At 50.3% G+C, this 13,731-nt stretch overlaps 1 protein-coding gene across 1 annotated transcript in view; it reads right to left on the bottom strand.

The window, feature by feature from the left end:
• SLC25A22 (solute carrier family 25 member 22) overlaps positions 1-8,082 on the bottom strand; it is a 37,995-nt gene extending 29,913 nt beyond the window's left edge. Inside the window, exon 1 of the mRNA XM_042813922.1 lies at positions 8,005-8,082. The gene's annotated coding sequence lies outside the window, so the exon portion shown is untranslated. The remainder of the gene's footprint in view (positions 1-8,004) is intronic.
• Between the last annotated feature and the right edge of the window lie 5,649 nt (positions 8,083-13,731).

Below are 13,731 nucleotides of genomic sequence, written 5' to 3'. Positions count from 1 at the left end.
TCTACTCTGTGGTGGCCTTGTCCTAAAAAAAAAAAGGCAGAACAAAAGTGTGATGGCGACAGACAGACCAACTCTTTGATCTGGAAGGACTCACTGCTAGCTGGGAAATGAAATGTCGTGAAACCCTCACTCGGGTTCTCTGCCAAAGGATTGAAAAAGTAGAAAAAAAGGCTCACCCCCCCTAAATTTAAAATAATCACCATGTGCAAAGCAGTAGCTAAAAGCTACCAAGGAGCCCTGGGGAAAATAAGGATTGGATCCAAGCTTGTTCGATAGGAACAAGGCATACAGGGCTGAACTGAGGTCCTTGAGTGTGAAAGAGCTCATTCATTCTCCATCAGCAACAAAACCAGGGTCTTGGCTCGCAGCATATTGCTCTCCACTGAAGAAACAGGGCTTCAGCAGCCCTGCTGGGAAGAACAAGCATCATTTCCAGCCAAATCATGGCACCTAAACACCCACAGAGCTGTTCCTGTCTGATGCCTTGAATTGAGTTCTCTTGGGATGGCGCCAGCTCACCCAGACTGGTAGACCTGGCCATGGTGGCCAGACCCAAGGTTTTTCCTTTACACGGGAGAAAACAGACAAATTATTTTTCTTTTGACAAAGAAAAAGAAAACCAAAACACAAATCCAAGTTTAAGTTTCCCCTACGCCGCATAGGTGTTGAACAGAGTGTGTGCAGAGAGCATTACTGCAAGCACACACACACACCTCTGCTCAATTTCATGGGGTCTCCTTACCCATCGTGCTGTAACAGCCTGATTACTTGAGTGATGCTCCTGCACAAGCTCACGGTGACAGTGAACAGTTCAGGCCTTGATAGCCCAAGGTTACTGACCCGTGGCAAGGTGGAGAAGCTCCAAATGAGCTAAGTAACAAGGGGGAGGGAGAGTAAGCAGGATACCCACACCTCTGCTCTGAGTGCTGTTGTCACATCATGCTGATTCATTCTATTGGTGCTTCCTGACACAGCACAGGAAATAGCGCTGGCTGTTTAGCAAACCTGCACCAAAAGCTTCCCTCCAACTACCGCGCCTGCTGCTAATTCCCTTCACAGCTCTGCTCATTAATAAAAATACAATTCAATAAAAGAGAACCGCACGTACCAACACCTTGCCCAGATTCCCTCAATGCTGCCTGATCCTGAGTCACCGCCAACGATTAACTGTTGCCATTCAGTGAGGAGGACACGGTTATTAAATTAATAGGGGGTGCTTAACCTGGCTACAAATATACATGAGTTCTTTGTGCCTTAGTGAGCTAATAAGGCATGTGCTAATTACATTAATTCAAACAAGCCCAGTGTGCCCTGAGGGCAAAGGGAGAGAAGGGTGCAGCAAACGGAGGCTCTTTCATAATAGCTGCACAAGAGGGGAAGGTACTTGCCTTGACAAGGCTTTGGGAGGAGCAGCATCCAAGCACTGCAGCTCGTATCCTACGTGGCTAACATGCAAAAAGCCCTGGCTGCAAAGACAGAAACAGGATCCTCTCTCAAAAGGGCCACCTGGCTTGGCCTTCTCTGCCTCCCTCATTGCAGTGCTAGCACACCATGAGCTGCAGGCTGACACCCACTGCTCTGGGGCAGCCAGCTGTGGCAGGAAGGCCACAATCCCAGAGAAGCTGGGTTAGCCTCAGAAAGGCTCCTGCCCACAGTCCAGAGGAACCAGACCCTCACCTCTGCCATCACCAGAGAGGAGCCTTCCTCGGAGCTCAGTGTCTGCTTGCCGGCATGCCAAGCTGGGAGAGGAAGAGGAAGGGCAGAGGAAGTAGGTTGCATTTCTTTGCATCTCTAAGAACACGTGCTCACAGAGTCCTTTGCAACGTGTGCGCGTGCTCCTGTGGACACTAGGAGACTCTCATAGCGCAAAGCAAGGTTTTCCCCTCTGTTCTCACTTCCCCCCATACCACGTGTACCAAGCAGCACAAAGCACTGGCCCAGGAGGGCATGTGAATCCCAATGTTTTACAGACATGATGCTTGCTGCTCGCCCCAAAACCAACATCCCCCAGCAGGCACGAGGAGAAATGTGGGGCTACAGAAGTACAGCATGGTGCGGTTCATTCTGTAGAAAGAGGCACTAGTTCAGGCTCCATGCAGCCCTGACTCTGGGCTGGCAGAGAAGACACAAATATTTCCACAAAGGAAACCATAATGAGGATTTTTATCCCATGGAAAGTGCATCACTCTTAAGCCACGTCATTCCCAGCAGAGGCTGTGGTTACTCAGTGACTAGCTCTGCATAAACGCAGGCCACTGCCAACAAGGCAGCTCCTCCTTCCCCAGCAGAGACTGGCATACAGGCTTCAAGCTGAGCCAAGCCTATTCAAGGTGCCTTTTGTACAAAAGATCAGGTATGGAGAGTAAACAGAATATCCTTCCAGCATCCCAAATGGTTTGCTACAGCAGGGAGAGACTTTTCTGAGGAAGGCAACTTTTATCATCACCTCCCACTGCTGAAGCCAGAATGTGACTAATACTCCCAATGCACTAGAAGTGCCAGCTAAATGTCACACTAAGCAACACTCCTTGCCTCCCAGCCACAGGAACGGCACTACAGGATAGCTTTCAGCAGACACTGCCGCTGCCATCCCTTTGCTGTACCAGTCATGAACATACCTGCTTTGCTCCTGCATCACAAAGCTCATTTTTCTCCTCCCATCTCATCTGCTTGCTTACGCCAAAGCTCCTCAGAACGCGGCAAAATGGTTCCTTACTAACCACACGTCATCAGCCCCACATGGGTCACGTTGCTCCTTAAAGAGGTTAGCAGCTCCACAGGGGAAACTGAGACGTGCTCTGTGACAAGAAGGGAATTGCCAAGGGGACTGCGACTGCTGCCTGGCAGCTCTGGAGGCTGCAGCGTGATCCATCCGTCAGCTCCCTCCTCACCCGGAGAGCTGTGAATCAGCAGAGCCTTCAGAAGGCTGCACGCAGGCAGGAGCTCCCAGCAGGGGGAAAATACATTTAGGAGGCTACAGGCAAAGAAGAACACACGCAGTCCTGCTCATCAGTATGGAACAGAAGGAGATGGGTAACATGAGAAAGGAAAACAAGGGAGAGGAAGAAAAAGAGACTTAAGATTAAACTTGGGAAGTCATTCTCTAGATACGAAACTCCTTACCTGGATGCTCCATGTGCACAGTGCAGTGCTGCCAGATGTATACTCACATGTAACAGGCACACCCAGCATCCTCAGTGAAAGGATTCATCTTGCATTGTTTAGGAATAAGACCTGTTTTCAGAAAGTGTCCAAAAAATCCACCCCAAGGTGCCTGACACACACGGCACTGCCCTGCTCCAACCACCATCCAACACTACTTCACTGAAGAGCACATGGCAGGAGCTGGCAATAATGTCAGACATTCCAAACTGCTCTGCCAGAGAGCTGAGCAATGGGCATGCTGCTCTGGAAGACTACTGGTGGTTTTGCAATGCATGAAGCAGATACAATGCTCCATTCCAGTCCTAGGACAGGGGCTTCTTGACTGGGCTTCAATTCACAACCCCGAGTGGAGTCAGCTGGGGCTGCCACCATGGGAAACTGCCCATCTCGTGCATCCCACACTCACCAGGCACGCAGCACACACCACCAGCACTGAGCCTACCCCAGCAGCACACAGGTGCCCTCCCCAGCACGGAGGGGCTGCAGATGGGGCTGGCATGCAGCATGACACCCAGCACACTTGGGCACGTGCCCACACGACGTTCAGCAGCGGCCTGGCATCTCTTCCCACCCCTTCCTAAGCCAAACCCAGACCATCTGTTGAAGTATTTCTGCAGATCGTTCCTCTCTCGGGAAGGGCCGGGGGCCGAGTTTAGTTATTTATATAGCGTCTGGCATTTCTGCAGCACTCCTCACTTCTGTGTCCAAGCAATCTCCTCTGGCAGTTTTGGAGAATCAGAGCGGGGTATCACTGAATCTTCATTTTAAGATTTCTGAAAAAAACTGTTATCAAAACGACAACAGCTGCCCACGCCGTGCACACATTTAGCTGCTAAGAAAGCAAGTGGGACATAGTTCAGGGAAAGAGGGTCAGGCCAACACAGTGTGTTTTACGTCCTTTAGAAAAATTACCACCCTTGCAAGATAGCCTTCATAAACAACAGCTGTTCCCCAGGGATGAGATGAACCAACAAGTGTTCCTGTTGCCTCACAGCAGAGAAGAGCTTACCCAGAACGTGGACAAGGAAGCTGTCTCTATTCTTAGGAAGAATGGCAACAAACACAACAGGAAAACAAAGCACCCAGAAGAGACCATTTATTATGTCACACTGTACCTTCTGCAACAGCTACTACTGCAAAAGTACATGAATGGCAGGATTGTGGAAGTGCTGCTTCCTGGCAGATTGCAGGGTACAGGGTCAGAGATTAACATTGGTCTACTTATCCATGGTCATGCTCTATGCCTGAATCTGTGGCAAAGGAGAAAACAGAACCCAAATTCACAGTTAGCGCTGAAATATCTCAAAACACACTTCCCTCTTTTTTCTGCATAAATCCCTAACTGCCATAATTCAAAGAGATCACTGAACGTGGCACCAAACCAATTCCCAGTTTGCACATGGCCTAGGACAAGTTGTTTCCGCTCCACCGTACCTACCAGACAGCAGGGAGCTGCCCCATCTCCTCTGCCACAGTGTGCAAGCAGCACATCCTCTGGTATGAGTAAGGAGCCAGGCAATGCAGCGACAAGGATCTATATTCTTCTCCTCCTGTCCTTTCTCACATGATTCCTCCAAGACAGAGCAGGAAACAAGGCAAAGCTATGGATTCACCCTACCTTGGGCGCTACAAATAAGCCTACCTGGCAAAAGAAGGAAAACAAAGACAGCAGCGCAATGGCTTCACAAAACGGCCTTGCCATGGGGTCGTGGCCAAGAGCATGGGCTGCAGACTGCTCTCATGTGTGGAATAAGAGCAGGAGGGCTATGCAACCCAGTGATGAAATAAAGAGCACCCAGAAATTGGAGCCCTGTGTAAACGATATGCATGTGGGAGATCTGCCCGTACTACTTGCAGCACTCAGAACCCAGCTCTGAAGAAGCTGAGCACTTAATTTGAAGATGGCCATCAATCATACCCCTGCTTCCAGGGCTGAGCAGCTGCAGCACAGCCAAGAGAAGGGCTGCTGGTGACCTGGGCGTGCTGCTTCACTTCAGCACAGGCTTCTCAGAGCCCTCTGTGTCAGGATGGCTCTCCCAACACACCATGCACAGCATCAGCGAAAGGAGGGAGTGCAGCGCGGGGAAGCTGACAAGGCACAGCCACCCACCTACAACAGCACTACTGAAATGAGAACAGGAACTGATTGTGAAAGGTTTAACAAAATAAACATAAAATTGCATGCCTGCGAGTGGCTCACCACGGGCTGCATTAAATCAAGGTCAACAAAGAGCTCACAAATTAAATAAACAGCATCCCATCACATTTCCTCTGACACCGAGAACAAGCATTCCTGCCCGGGTACCCTTCCCTTTTCCAAGCAAATAATCTCTGTGTGGGCAACAAATATGCCAAGCTTTTCTATTTGCAGATGTGTAAGAGGAAACTGCTAGACAGAAATCCAAACCACCCAGAGCGGCAGGGTTTTTTCAGGGGGCTTATTTGGGTGTTTGCACCCCATCATTTCACATTAACAACCACAGGAACCACCCTGCAATCAGCGCCTGCAGAGCAAGGGACAGAAGGAAGGGCTGTGCTGAAGGCACACACACAGGCACCTCTGCAGCAACATTCAATGCTGCTGCACCCCTCACTACACAACCAGCCCTCCTTTGCCCCTCAGTCCAAATATTTCCCAAGGACACCCCACCTTTCAGCAATTACAGCGTATTCAGCAATTGCCCTCCAAGAGCATTACATTTCCAAGAGACATACAGTGGGGTGAAGGACTTTAAGAAGATTTGCCAAACCAGCATCTCCCAGCCCTGGCCCAGCAGCAAAGCCACCTCCTGCCAGGGAAGACCCAGAGAGAAAGCTGCACTCCACCATCCCTTGACACTTCTTACTGAGATGCAGGAGCAGATAATCAGTCACTCCAGCGCATCAAGGGATAATAATCTGTTTTCCCAGCACTACGCAGTCATCGTGCACTCTGATCAGACTTTATCCCTCATGGAAAAGCTTTTCTTAAGGGATTTGTAAAATTAGTCCTCTAACCAATGATGCCAGGTCTGGTAGGTAGTTCCCCCATCTCATCTACTAACCTAAGTGTGGCTGGAGAAGGACAGCAAATGACCCTAGCAAGCTGACAGTGACTCCTATTTCCATGTAACGCAATACTGCACACTATCCCTTCTTAAAATGGCAGTGGGACAATCTTCTAGGGCCCTGGCATCTTACTAAGACACTAACAAGATTGCCAGGTGCCAAACGAGGCCGTGAACGTTCCCTCACAGCAGGGCCATGCTCCAAGTTATGATCCAGGCATGCTCGGTGTCCCAGCACAGCCGTCCACCCCTAACCTGAGCGCTGACCTCAGAACACAGCATGACTACCTGTGACCAATGTGCTGTAAACAAACAAGCCCAGGGGCTCAGCACCAAAGAATCACAGAATCATTAAGGTTGGAAAAGACTGCTAAGATCATCTAGTCCAACAACCAGACCATCATCACCATGTCCACTAAGCTATGTCCCAACAGTCTCCACGTTTTCTGAACACCTCCAGGGACTTCACCACCTCCTTGGACAGCCTGTGCCAGTGCATCACTGCTCTTTCAGAGATGTTTCCTAATAGCCAATCTGAACCTCACCTGGTGCGACTTGGGGCCATTCCCTCTCATCCCATCGCTGTTACCTGAGAGAACAGGCTGACCCCCACCTCACTACAACCTCCTTTCAGGTCACAGTAGCGATGGAATGCTTCACCTGCATGAATGACGAGATGCAGTACTGCACAATTCAAAATCCTGCAAGGAAGAAATTCAAAAGGGGCAAGCATCCTTAAATTATGTCATTTGTTTTCTGGTGAAGGGCTAAGAATAACTCTCTTTGGGCCTCCTCTGTACTTTTGCTGACAGCAGCCTGGAAAGCAAAACACAGCCTGCAACTGAGAGCACAACCGCCAGCCAACCCCACACGATGCGCTGCTATCAGCCCAGCGCCACTCTGGTTTGATTGCCTTTTGCTTCCCACTGCCAAGAAGCACGTTTAGGAGGCGAGCCTCAACAGCATGCAGCGGATCAGAATCACTGCAGCTTCCAACCCAGCAGCCAATGTGACAGGTCGAGTCTTCACGGCAGAGACCGCCCAGAGGTGTCGGCAAGCAGCTCAGCCTGTGCCAGAGTGCCGAGATTTTTGAGGAGTTCAAAGAGACGGAGGTGTCCTGCTCTGATGTCGCTGGACTGACAGCGTGGCAGGGCGCAGGAACTGCACACCGTGCTCCCTGCAGCACAGAGGCCTGGGGCACTGGAAAATCCAATTCCCACGAGCCCAGCATCCCTGCAGCGTGCAGAGGATGGGAGGATGCTCGGGGTCTTCCCTTTCCGGGGTGACCTTGAGGAAACCCCTGAAGCTACCCACATTTCCACGCTCCCATCCGCGATAATAACCTTGACCTACCTCCGAGAGCCGGCTTAGGAAAGAGCCCAGCGCTGCGCGGAGGCCGACCCGCCCGTCCCAGCCCGGCGACGGGACGCTACGGCGCAGCGAAGGGCAGGGAGCAGCCCGGGAACGGCTCCTACGGCACAGCGGCCGCCCCGCCGCGCTCCGGGCGCCGCACACGTGTCCCCGCGATGGGGAGGCGCGGGCGGGAAGACCGCGGGGCGGATCGCCGCAGCCCCCGGCGCCGCGGGGAGGCTGAGGCGGCCGGGGGGACCCGAGGCGATGCCTGCAGAGTCGGGTCTCGCCCCACACGCGCTTCCGGCCCACCTCCGGGCAGGGGTAGCGGGCTGGGGCAGCGCGGGAGGCGAGCCGCGGCCCCGGGGCCGCTGTAGGAGAGCGGCGGGCGCCGTGCGGAGAGAGCGGCGGCGGGGCTCGTCGGAGGAGGGCTCGCACTTACCGGGCTGGCAGCGGCGGGCTCCCCCCGGGCCCGAAGCCGGTGCGGAGCGGGGTGCGGAGCTCCTCTCCCGGCGGCGCGGCTCGGAGCGGCTCAGCTCTGCCCTCTGTGGCCGCGCTCAGCGCAGGAAGAGCGGCGCTGCCTCCCCGCCCGCCGCCGCTGGGCTCTCCCCGCCCGCCGCCGCCGCGTCGCCACGACAACGTGGAGCGGGGCCTGCGCTGCACTGCGCTGCACGGCTCTGGACACGGCAGTGCCCATAGGCTGAACCCACGCTCTGCAATACGAGCGGGATGTGCAAAGCCTCCTGCCGCTCCTTGCCCTGATAAGGGGCAGCGGCGCCTCCACCGACCCAACCCTCCCATCAGGCAGCTCCCTGCTGAGCTCCCTTAAGGCACGGGTAAAATTACAGAACAAACAAAGGTGGTCAACAAAACTGCTGTTACCTTCAAAATAAAGACGAAGCTGGTTGTTGTGAGGTGGGTCCTGACCGCAGCTGCCCGGCTTTACTACCTCCAGGCCACAGCAGCAGCTCCCCAAGTGCCAGCTCTGACAGAACGACGGCACTTTCTGTTGTTTTTGCCCAATTTTGTACTGGAACAGATGGATTCTGTTTTTCTCACGTCTGCTGCAGATTGAGAACAACACCTCTGATGAGTACGGAGGAGGCGGAAAGGGCTGCAGCACCAACACACAGTCACACGCAATGGGGTGGGGAGCCCATACCTTGATCAGACCTCCTGGTGTGGGTCTGCAGCTGGCCAGCTGAAAATAGGGAGTCTGAGAAGGACAGGCAAAGGGAACTGCTTTTTAAAACTGGTTAAAGGGTAGCAAAACAGAGGAAGGACACAGTGGGCTTTTAGTGTGGTGTCTGATAGCAGTATCTCTGTGCTAGACTGTTCTGTGCTATTCCAAGGATTTTAGATTTATATCAAGGACTCAGAAGCGAGAATCAGGCTCTGGATTCCTTCAGAACCAGTTCCAGCCTCACACACACGCAGCCAGGGTTGCAGATCAGCCGGTATGCAAAGAGCAAGGGGACTTGCGTACTTCAGGGTCAGTCTGGGTGTGATAGCAGTGGGTCCATGGTCTTCAGGGGATAGATAAATACTCTGTGGGGCCCACAGACCTGACTCCTTTTACCAAAAAGATCCACTGAGACCATTTCAGCAAGCTTTGGAAAATAACAGATGTGAGGAGGAGAGCAGCAGCCAGCCAGACCTGTGAGGCTCTTGATAATGGTCATTGACATCACATTGCTGAGGAAAGGATAGTAGAGCACAAGGCTAACAAGCAAAGGCTAACAAGCACACCGTGTATACAGAAATGACAATGAAATGGAGTTGTGATAAAATGCCCAGACATGTCTGAGGTGCGCATGTGTCTGAAAATGAGAGGAGCTTGTTATCACTTTGTTACCCAAAGTAAGAAGATGCCAACCAGAGGTCAGTAAAATATCAGATGCTATGCTAATGAGATGGATGAAGATGAAAAGGGGAGAAGCTTGCACTCTTTTCAGCCTGGAAATTCAGCAAAATACATGGAGGTGAAGATCTGCACAGAAAGCTGGCTCTGTGGGGTTCTTTTGGCTGAGCATCATGCCAAGACCAACTTCCCCATGTGCAGACATGCTGGGATAAGTGTACACAGCCACTCACTCACTCACTCACTCACAATGAGACTAAGGGGATCCCACCACCTGATGAAGGGATGTGGACTATTCCCTTCTGGAAGCAAGGCCAGCCACTGCAGATGAAGATTTTCTGCCTTCCTGGAAAAGCCAGGCACAACCCTCCTTGTTCTTCTCTCCTTTGCCATCTTGCCTCTCACCAGGTCTCCAAGCTTTCAATTTCAGGAAGCACAGGTCCTACCAGTGTTCCCCATAAGGGGCTGCAGAGCTGGGCAGAGAAGATCCAAACATCTGATGCTGTAGGACTTTCTTTGGGTTCCCACTCCACCAGATTTGCAAAGGCATAGTGGGTTTCACTTGGCTGTACACAATGAGACAAAAGCTGAGCTGAGCTCCTTGTGGATAGAAGGGAACGGTTATGCTTGTTATCGCACCTTGCCATTCCCTAAATGGGCTGGTTGGACAGTGTTGTCCCCTGGCAAGGAAGAGGTTAACGCTGCCCTGCTTTAATCTGAGTTTCAATAGGACTGCAGAATCACCCGCTTTTATTTTCGGTTCTGCTGCATAACAACTGCCCTTTGTAACCTGCACAGAGCAAAAGACCCGTTTCCTCTGGCAGCCTTTAAGAGAGGGGATTAAAAAAAAAGCAGAGGAACAGAATTCGCATTCAGCAAGTGCCAGGTTGTCAAGGTTTCCTGTGCTCTCAGATATAATTCTTTTATCCTGACAAAATAAATTTAATACTGTCTTGTCAAAAGAGGAGCTTCAAAAGCAGCAACAACCTGTGAGGTTTGATCTGAGGGTGTTTCCAGGCAGGACCCCAGTCATGGCTCACACCTCTACCCTTCTGTGCATGGCAGGGAGCAGAGCTCAGACCCTCCTATACAGAGATACTGTTGCACAATGTGATTCCAACACCCGGAGAAGGTCAGCGAGAGTTCTGTGTTTCTCTGCTCCATCTCTTTCCCCATGCAGAACTGAAATCTCAAAATCCCACATCTCTTGCCAGAGGAAAAAGTGGGGAAAACATCAGCCTGGCTGACAAAGAGAATATGAACTGTTTTTACACTGCCAAGGAAGCACATCGAATTCAGTAGGCTGACAGGAAGAAGCTTTCCACAGGTTTCATTTTTCAGTTTCCTTCCCCATTTGCATTGCTTTCTATTTCAGTAAGATATGGAGTGCTGGTAAATTTCCAGTGCATGGAAAGTGTGGGTATTAAAACAAGGCTTAAAAAAGACAAATCTAATCAGCTCATTCACTGATGCCTTCACCCGGTGGCCAAACTGGACAAGAGAATGGTTCTGGTAAACAATTTAACTGATGATGATTGAAGAGGAATTAACATACTATTAACAAAAGTCAACATAATTTCAAAGAAAAAATCGGTCTCAAATAAGCCCAATCTTCGTTGAGACTACAGGACTGATTGTCAAAAGTAAGGGCACAGAGGGGATATGGGAGGCACCCAGCAGCCAACCGCTAAAAGTACAGCAGAAGAGTTTTAACTGATTCAAAGACTCATTAATTGAGTCACAGATTCAAACCCATCCAAGACCACAGAACCATGCAGGTATGCCAACATAGATGGTCTGTCTGCCCCCTCTGGCCATCAGTCCAGAGGGAGCTGTATTTTTAGCAGCTATTTGATTCAAATTCCTAATAAACAACAGGAGGAAAGCCCTTGATGCTTGAGTCACACTCAGTGCTTGAAAGCCCTTGATGCTTAAGCAAACCCTCCTGCCACTTTTTTTTTTTTTTTTCAGTGAAAACAGGAAAATCTGCTCAGCATCGTTAGTGTCTGAGTAAATAAATAAATGCACGTTTCCATCACTGCTCACCAAAAAGGGGTACAAATGGAATATTCTCCCCTTTATTAAGTGACCTTCAGAGCTGGTAATGTCTTGCAACCTGGCTATGCAGTGGCCCAGGAAGAGCTACCCCAGACAAGCGCAGTACCTCTCTGTGCCTGGCAGCTTGCCTGTCACTGCAGACCCCACTCCCACACTTTTCTCCATCGGGTTTCCTGCAGCAGTGGTGTCTCAACAACGCTGGCCCTGCTCAGCAGCCAGCTCTGACTCCTACACTCAGCACTGAGAGCACAAAGGAAAGCAGCGTTCTGCACTGCGTGCTTATCTCCCTCATAAAGAAGCAGGGCACTTTTGTTTATTGAGTGCCAATGAATGGCAAAGTCTTGGCTGCGAGATCAGCCTCCAGGTCCTGCTCTGGGCACGGCTGCTGGCAGGGAGCTGGAGGCTGCATCCATTTATTGCCACGAGCTGATAAGATATTGGAACTGTCTTCAGCATTTTCAGGGCAGTATTATTGACCAACCCTGAGCTCCTACCTGAAAAAGCTGATGGTTCAACCTCTGCCTTCCAGCCATCATCCTTGCACAGCAGTTTTCACAAAATATCTTCTATAAACAGCAGGATCTTATTTTTTTTCTGCCTGGGCTGTGACAAAACCATCTGTTGCAAGGGATTTTTGGGGGTGTTTTCTTGCTGCTCAGCTCAGCAGGATCTTCTTTAGCCCAACAGTAGTCATACTGAAACACACAAAGGACATACTGGGCCCCAGAAGCCAGCAACCTGTGTGGGAAGTGGTGTTGGAAGGGAGCAGCTCCAACCAGCAGCACAGCACCTGATCAACTTCAGCTCTGTCCTCAGGGGAAGTCAGAAAGCACAAAGTTTTCTTTTTTCTCCATCTTAGAGGGAAGAAAACTCAAAACATTTGTTCTTCTGGAAAGACATTGCTGTTTCCAGAGGAAATGTGAGTCTGCAGAGGCTGTGCTGAAAAAAAAAGCAAGAGGAAGATTCATACCTAAGCTCACGTTCTCCTTCAGCTATTTTGTTACCCAGTCCTTTGGCCAACTCTCCTGTCCTACTTCTCACTGCATTCTAAAGCTCCTCTTTATCAGCACAATAAAGCATAATTAGAGTCTGGGGTTACCAAGAGCACTTGTATCCTCATTCTATGTTCATGCCCCAGTCTTGAAGTACTGCTTTGGAGCTGAGTCTGTCCCATGTATGGACCTGCAGCATCTTGATACCTTTTTCTAACATCTGCTTTGTGGGTTATAAAGTAACAGAACTCAACAATTTCTCAAGCTTTTTATTGGAAATAGCTAAAAATACCAATGCTATTTCTGACCAATGCATGTGCAATCTCCCCATGTCCACAGGGCAGCAGGAGAGGGACTTGCAACAACACCTTGACTTTCTAGAGGAAGCAAATAGAGATGCCTTATCTGCTTCCTCTGACTGCTTCAATTTTTCCACCTACTCTATTGTTGCCGTCTTACTCATCTCCTGCCTGAGAAGGCAGCCCCAGCCTTTCAGTCCCTCCACATGGGAATGCATTCAGCTCTGTGTATTCATTTGGCTTTTAACAGATCATTTTCCCACCAATTTATCCAATTACTTTCTGAACACAACATTTATATTTTGGCCTCAAACATTTCACAGCAATGAGTCAGCGTTAGAACTACGCGCAGTGGGGAAAATGTACCTTTTTTGCTTTCTGCAGGTGCTGTGGGATGATTTCATTTGGTGCCACCTAGTTGAGAAACAGCGGATAGCAACCACCTACGCAACCTACATTCCTTCCCAGGAGATGTAATACTGCTGTGAATAGAACAAAAATTGCTCTGTATACTCTTTTCTGAGCATCCTTCCTGTGCCTTGTACGCTTTACAGTTCTGCTGTCTCCCTGCTGGAAAAGGCAATAGCCTTAGGCTCTGGTGTTCAGTGAACAAACTGTGCAGAAGGATCCCAGTCTCACTCATCCAAAGCAACCTTCAGCATGGGTTAAACCTTCAGACCTAGGCAAGGAAGGAAGACAGAGGCAATATTCTCCATCTTCATGATGCCTACCTGACTTCTTCATTTCCAGAGCCGCTTCGAGGAAGATGAGAACTGGAACAACTATCAATCAGAAAGGAAACCAGATTCCTTTCCCTTTTAAAAGAAAAAAGCAGAATAACAGTGTTTAGCATGGACACAAATTAAAATTGCAGGGTACCAATCAGCAGGAAATTTTGTCAAATGGTGGGATATCATCTGTGCTCCTGTCAGCTTGTAACAAGCTCTGCAGGGTCATGG

This window comes from Centrocercus urophasianus, unplaced genomic scaffold, assembly GCF_019232065.1.
Source record: "Centrocercus urophasianus isolate 14NV4802_14NV808 unplaced genomic scaffold, USGS_Curo_1.0 seq_14, whole genome shotgun sequence".
Lineage (NCBI taxonomy): Eukaryota > Metazoa > Chordata > Aves > Galliformes > Phasianidae > Centrocercus > Centrocercus urophasianus.
Note: the sequence above shows the minus strand (reverse complement) of the source record. Positions and strands in the feature narration are given on the sequence as shown.